The sequence below is a fragment of the Vigna unguiculata genome, chromosome 3, assembly GCF_037176805.1.
Source record: "Vigna unguiculata cultivar grain cowpea cultivar isolate G323 ecotype 2 chromosome 3, ASM3717680v1, whole genome shotgun sequence".
In the NCBI taxonomy this organism is placed as follows: Eukaryota; Viridiplantae; Streptophyta; class Magnoliopsida; order Fabales; family Fabaceae; genus Vigna; species Vigna unguiculata.
This window is the reverse complement of record NC_140794.1, coordinates 14226942-14234774: the sequence shown is the minus strand read 5'-3', so window position 1 is coordinate 14234774 and position 7833 is coordinate 14226942. Positions and strand designations below refer to the sequence as shown.

Sequence of the window (7833 nt, the reverse complement as noted above, 5' to 3'; positions counted from 1 at the left end):
AATCCTCACCTTCCCTTCTTCCAATGCCATTGCTCTTGCTACTTTGACGAAAGCTCCTGCTGCTTTTGACCAAAGCTCCTGCTGCCTTTGACCAAAGCTCCTGCTGCGGCTTTTGACCAAAGCTCCTGCTTCCTTTGACCAAAGCTCATGTTGCGGCTTTTGACCAAAGCTCCTGCTGCGGCTTTTGACCAAAGCTCTTGCTGCGGCTTTGACCAAAGCTCCTACTGCCTTTGACCAAAGCTCCTGCTACTTCTCTAAACTGAGATCCCAAGAAGAAAAAATAGAAACCAAATCTTTTTTGATGTAGAAGATCAGACAATGCTGCAACCACAGAGCATACTAAGAAAAATGGCTTTTGATACCAATTGTTAGGAACAAGGCAATAAAGGAAAGAATAAAGGAGAGAAAAATAGACACAGAGGATTTAACGTGGTTCGGCGTACAATGTGTATGCCTACGTCCACGACTACACTAGGAAGTATTTGTATTTCTGGTGTATCTTAAAGCTTTACATAGAGTCTCTTATATAGTAAAATAGAGAACCACATCTCACTATTCTAAGCGATGTGGGACTAAATCAAGCACCATAATTCTAACAGTAACCTTTATGACAAGGAGAATAACCTAAAAATGTGCAGGCAATGGATCAAAACTAAAGTTTATGATTATTATATGGACAAGTATGAGGATAACAAGCACAACCAAAGGTGCGAAGAAAACTTACCACCCTAATCAATTTGAACCTCTTACATTTGTGGTTTAGTTGGAGTTCAACACTGATTTTATATTGTTTGAAGATGTTTAACGTATCAAATTTTTGTTTAAGAAAATATATCTAGGTGTATCTATTATAAGCATCAACAAATGAGGTATAGTAAGTGTACCCAAGAGATAATGAAACATGGGATGGGCTCCAAAGATCACAATAAACAAGTTGAAGAGGATGAGTACAGTAGGTCATAGATGAGTGAGAGGGAAGTTGATGAGATTTACCCATACAACATGCAACACCAAAGTCAACATGTGTTTTATTCAGTAATGAAATATTACATCATTTTAGGACAAAATTTAAAATAGTAGACGATGGATAACATAGTCTATAGTGTCATAAACTGTATAAAGTTATGGGAGGTGAGGTCGTAAGGGACTAAGACTGGTGAACTTTGAATTAAATAACAATGAGTAAAGCTGGTAGACGGTAGACGGCTATAGAGGAAGTGTAAGAAACTGATGTAAGTCATCTACGCCAAGATAACCCGTGAAAAGAACAAATTGATCAACCTGTGACTTGACAAAACAAATAAATGGGTGAAATTCAAAATAGACATGGTTGTCACAAGCAAATCCACTAACACTAACAAGATTTTTATTAATGGAGGGAACATGTAAAATATTTTTGAGATAAAACATGGCAGGAGAATTAGTAAAAGAGAAAAAAGTGGCAGAACTAATGAACTATACAAGTAGACCTTATCTATTTCCCAAAACAACATTGACATCGGTAGGTGTTGGCACAATGTCAGTAAGATTGTGAGGATCAAAGTTAACAAAAATTGTGGTGGCCCACTACGAGATGGAGGAGGCTGCATAAATGGTTACTGAGAGAGAACACTTACTATCTACAAACTTTGACATAGTATAACAATCTCAAATAAAATGTATCTCTCAAAATTCTAACGATTATATTTAGGCTTAAATACACATTTGGTTCCTATTTTTGATATTTTTGTTCAATTAGGTCCTCATTTTCGTTTTGCGTTCAATTAGATCCCCATTTTCATCAAATTTTGTTCAATTTGACGAGAATAAGAACCTAATTGAACCCACAACGAAAATGATGACCAAATTAAACAAATACAATGAAAATAGGACCAAATATGTATGTAAATCTTATTCTTAATTATAAAAACACTAATTCCTATCATATTTACCTTTTAAAATTTGAGTCCATATATTCAGTGAAACGCTATTTTAAGTGGCTGAACAACTTTTAATTTGAACAGTTTCTTAAAACTTTTTAGATGATAAAGTGATTATTCAGTTGATCATATAGAAATGATGAAGCCACAATTTTGGATACTGATCGATATAGTAAACAAAAATAACTGGCACGGTGAGAAAAATTCGTTTTCCTCATCCAAGAATTTATTTTTGCATTCAAGAGAAACAACACTTCAGCCACCAGACATAGTATACTGAAATACACAGATCAGAAAGACACAAATCTGTTTCTCACAACTTTAACTTGGCCAAAATCAAAGCAACTAATATAATTGTATTGTGTCTCCTTTCTCTAAACTAGCACGTAAGTTATTAACCCTCTCACAAATTTATGGATACCACAGAATGTAGCAGCACAAAGCCTTTCCCATTTTTGGGCTTTTGTGATCAGAATCGACGAGTTGGGATACTCTGCTCATGCCTGAAGACGTTTTGAGGATCCACTTCAGTCTTAATCCTTACCAACCTTTCGTAGTTGTTCTTGTAATAACTATAGCCCCAAGAACGTGCCTTTTCATAGGTTGTGCTGTTCTTGGTGTTTTCTCCCAAATCAAGGTCCCTGTAATTCACATATGCTTCCCTTGGGAAGCTAGAAACATAAGGATCCATGTAGTTGTAAAGCTTCCTAATCCAATCTACGTGCTTTGCAGGATTCTTGTCTCCCTCTTGCCACAAAGTCAGATACTGAATTTTATACAGTGTTCCATTTCTGTGAGGAAATGGGGTTTCAGATTCTGAGAACTGGCTCATCTTTCCACCATATGGGTTCCAAATCATCAAGGGGCTATCTTCTATCAGAAGCCTTTGCCACAGCCCTTCAAGACCCGTTTCTGGTATTGGTTTTCTCACAAAATCTGATTTGGCCTTGAAGAAGTTCTTGAATGTTGGCTTTCCTTTGAGCAGTACTTCAGGAGGGGTGCCACTTGGAAAGCCTGCAATATAGAGCACAGAATGGATCCAGCTAGTTTCCAAGCAATCCTTTCTTGTCAAATCCAACTCAGGGAAGCTTTTCTTCATGATTTGGAGCAGTGTCCTTGCCCCACCAAGAAAAAGAGCATTGTAAGAAGTTGTGACAGTCCTGTGAGTCTTATTTGCAGCACTTGATGGCTGAATGATGACTCTGATGAACAGGTTTTCATCAATATAAGGAGCCACTTCCTGCCATCTGTGAAGAATCTTGGTTGCACCTTGTTCAAGGCTTTTGGTAACTGTAAAAACAGTCACAGTTGGTGGCACAGGAACCAGCTTTAGCTTCCACCAAAGAAGGATGCCAAAGCTTCCACCTCCACCTCCTCTTATTGCCCAAAATAGGTCTTCTCCCATGGCTTTCCTGTCAAGAATTCTGCCATTGGCATCAACAATTTTAGCATCTATGACGTTATCCACCCCAAGGCCATACTTTCTCATCATGCTTCCATATGCTCCTCCTGTAATGTGCCCTCCGATGCCTAAGCTTGTGCAAAGGCCTGCAGGGAAACCATGAACTGAACTCTTTTCATATATTCTGTAGTACAGTTCACCAGTTGTGGCACCAGCTTGAACCCAAGCAGTGTTGCTTTTGATATCAACATTGATGCCACGGAGCTTGACCAGGTCAATTATTATGAAGGGGCTCTCAATTTCAGAAACATAAGAGATTCCCTCATAGTCATGGCCTCCACTTCGCACAATGAAGTGTATCCCAAGTTTCTTGGAGCAAATAACTGCTGCTTGGACAAGAGAATCAGTGTCGGGGGTGAATATAAACTCAGGTTTTGGTGCTGAAGGCACCAAACACCTTAGGTTCTGTGCGGTTGTATCAAGGATGCTGGTGAACGAAGGATTGCTTGGGGTGTAAATTAATGAATCAGGTGAATATTTTGTGCCTGAATTCAAGTTGAGACATTGGACAAAACTTTGTTTAAGTGAAGCTGAATTAGCCAATGAAAGTGGTAGAAGGAGGAGTAAAAGTGACAAGGGTATGATTGGAGAAACCATGGTTTTGTGTTCTCTGTTTTGTGGCAAAGAACTCTGTCACCAATGCTCAATATATAATGGAGCTATTGAGCCTCATTTAGTTAAGCATTACTTATAGTATTCAATTTATGCTATCCTTTTATTAATCTAACCAAATATTTCATCCTTTCATCTCCTCATCTCCTCAGTACGATGATGGAAATACAATTTTATTTATCATATTTATTCATTACATTTATTAACAAATACATTTCCTTTATTAGTAAATATATTTTTTAATTATTATGACTAGTAAAATTACAATTCAGCTTGTTTTAAAAAAATAAATAATATTTTAAAAGTAGATTTAACTAATTTTACCTATTTTTCTAAGTTTCCTTTAGTTTTTTTAAATAATTTTTAAATTATAAATAATTATTTTAGTTTAAAAGAATAGTTAAATTTTAGAAAAAAAAAATAATCATGTTGAATAAAACGGTTAAATTAGAAAAAAAAAACTGCTAAAATTTGTAAAAGAAAAATTTTAGTTTAGAAATACATTTATTTAAAAGATAAATTTGAAAAACAAATATGAACATCATAAAAAATTTCCTTTATTTATATTTATATATATACATACTTTTTTGTGATAATAAAAATAATAAAATTATTATTATTGTTATTATTATTATTATGATAATTTTGATAATTTTATTGTTAGTTTTATTTGTTTTGTAGTGTAATTAAAAAAAATTAAAAAAAATTATAATTTTAATGCTGATACTGTTGAAGGATACTTGATCTCAGACATACGTCATATATGAAGAGTGCTGGCATTGATTTGGGGTGAACGTTCTAATCTTAATTATGAAATTCGGAACATAAACTTTTTCATATTCTTTTGATTTGAAAAACATAAACCCATTATCATATACAAAAAATCTGAGAATGAGGACTTTACCTCATCCCATAAAAGGAAGAGGCATAACCCTTTAGTCATGTGCAATCCCCACATGTTTGTTAATGTTTTTGTTGTAAAGAATAAGAGACAAACATGTCTGTCTATGTATTTGAGGCATCATGCGATCATATGCACGTTAAAATTAAATGATGAATTAATACAATTATATGACTTATATGAAATATTAGGATAGATTTAAATGTGACTTAATAAAATATAAAGATTTATTCATTATTATAGAAAGTCATAATAAAAATAAAATAAAAAAGTTATCATAATTAACTTTATTTATGTTTTTGCAAATTTGTTTAGGAACTCTAATTTTAAGATTTAAGAATTTTATTATTCCGCTACCTATGATTGAAAGCATTTCTTAGCAAATTAAAATCAGTAATGCATGATGTCATGTTGTTGCGGTATCCTTATGAGGTTCAATTCCAATCGGAATTGAATAAAAAAAAAACCCTTTTATTGTTACCGCGTTAATAAGGTGTAATTGGTCTTCAATTGCGTTATAGAAAGCATTAATCGAAAATTTTGATTTCCTGTCAAATTGACATTCATTTTGGTGCATGAGTTTGAATTTCTTTTTTCAATTGGAATTCAATTAGAGTTATTTTGCTAGGTAATACGCGATTTGAAGCCGTGTTATTTGGAAAATTGTAGGTACTGTTACGGGATTTGATAACTAAATGTCTTAATTGAACGTGAATGTCTTTTCTCGTAGATTTCAATTGAATTGAAAGGAATGTGCAATTAAGTTTTATGTATTTTTGTTATGATATTAATGAAAATATTATGTATAATTTATAGTAATTAAAAGTATGTATTTATTTGAAATCAAGCATCACAAATCTTGGCAGCAATTAAAGTGAGTAAAATCTTAAAGTTATTTGATTTTAAATTACTGATGAATTGATTTCAATTACGCATAATATGGATGTTAATTAAAATTCATTATTATAATAGGTTATGAATAGCCTAATTGATTAATTATTCTTATAATTAATGAACATGATGATAGATAAGTTTGAATATATGACTAGTTTTATTTATATACCCAAAGGTAGTAAGTATTTTAGTTTATGCATATTTTAATTATCATTAATGTTATAAAATGATTAGTATAATTATGTTTCTTTTGTAGTGGATCTCCTAAAAGAAAACATTAGTCTACATAGAATGGTTAATTATGTATGAATCTGTATTTATGTTTAATTTTGGATTAAAGCATTAATGTTAGGCATGTGTTAATTACATGATTTGTTCTAGTATCTTTACATTTGTTTGCTATGTTTATTCTAGTATTTAATTGGTCGAATTTCTCTAAGTGAAGTGAACAAGTCCAATTTCACTTAAGTGGGTTGGATCTTGATTTGGCTTTTCAAGTTGAAAAGTCGCAGACTAGTATCACTAATGCTAGTAGCAATGAAGAGAAATCTCGTTTTAAAGTTTGAGAAAGGTCAAACGAACTTAACTTGATCTTTATATGAATGATCATAGCAAGTAACATTAAGTTTGTTATTTCTAAAACTAAGAATGAGCTACAGTTTATGAAATTGTGGAAGAGCTCTCTCAAACTGCTAACAAGTCCTTCATTGGGACATTAATGAGTACCTTGACAACCATGAAGTTTGATGGTTCATGTACTATACATGAGCACATGATCGAGGTGACAAACATTGCAACAAGACTCAAGTCTCTAGGAGTGGCAGTGAGTGGATGAATGTTTGCTCATGCAGTTCATTTTGAACTCACTATCGTCTAAGTATGGTCTGTTTTAGATGGAACTATAACACCATAAAAGACAAGTGGAACGTGTATGAATTGCACAATATGCAAGTTTAGGAGGAGACCAAACTTAATGACGTATGAAGCCACTTTGTTCATTATGTAAGGAATCAAGGAGTTGGAAAGAAAATTGACAAGTCTTCAACCAAATCCAGAAGAAAAATGACAAATTTCATTTTTGCGAGAAGTCTGGACATTTCCAAAGAGACTGTCTAAAGCATAGAGCTTGATTCGAAAAAAAAAAGGTGAGCATAATGTTTATGTATTCACATAGAGTAGAATGGTTCATGTGGTGAGAGTAGTAGAAAATCCTAGTCTAAGGTAGAATAATGGCCTTAGATGATCATGGATTAACTTTGTGTGTGGTAGGAGGAAACTCATTGGCAATGACACTACAGAACGGTAGAGGTCACAACAAGTGCAAGTTTCCAATAAATCCAATTTCATTACATATATCAAGATAATTGAATTAGTATATCTTCTATGTTTGGTAATACATGTTAACTTTGTTTAAAGTGGCTTGATTATTACTTGCTCATTTTATTTTCACTAGCTTATCCTTTTTTTGTGTTTTTGTTTTCTTGTTAATCTTTTCTTTTGCAATTATAATCAAAAATTTATGTGAGCAGATGGAGATACTTGTTTATCCTCATGATCAGGTGGAGGGAGATACTGCTGTTTAAAGTAGATGTTATAGATCAATCCATTTCTTTTAACATCATTTCGAGAAACTCTATATTGTTTATGTTCATAATTTACTTTTAAGGTTATTCTATGTCTTTAAACATTTTGTATAATTAAATTTTTAAATAATTGTAATAGTTGATCTTGTATCTCGTTTGCTCGTTTATATTTGAACATATAATATTTTATTTAATAATATTTTTTATTAAATGGGACATTACAAATTTTAACCTCTTAAAGTAATTTTTTGAATTAATAATAACATATAAAAACTACCACTATCTTACGATGCGTCAAAGAAAAAGAGAATTCTTGTAAATTGAATCCATTTTCTGGACCACTTTCGGGGTTATAGTCTTATGGTCCACATCGCTAATCAATTACCATGTTTTTTACTTTAGTTCATTGCGTTCCGTAACGTTTACCCATCCTCAAGTTTTCTAATACTCGTTTTCCAAGAG

At 32.8% G+C, this 7833-nt stretch overlaps 1 pseudogene; it reads right to left on the bottom strand.

Moving 5' to 3' along the window:
* Window positions 1-2089: 2089 nt before the first annotated feature.
* Window positions 2090-4036, bottom strand: LOC114175871 (monolignol oxidoreductase AtBBE-like 13 pseudogene; annotated as a pseudogene).
* Between the last annotated feature and the right edge of the window lie 3797 nt (window positions 4037-7833).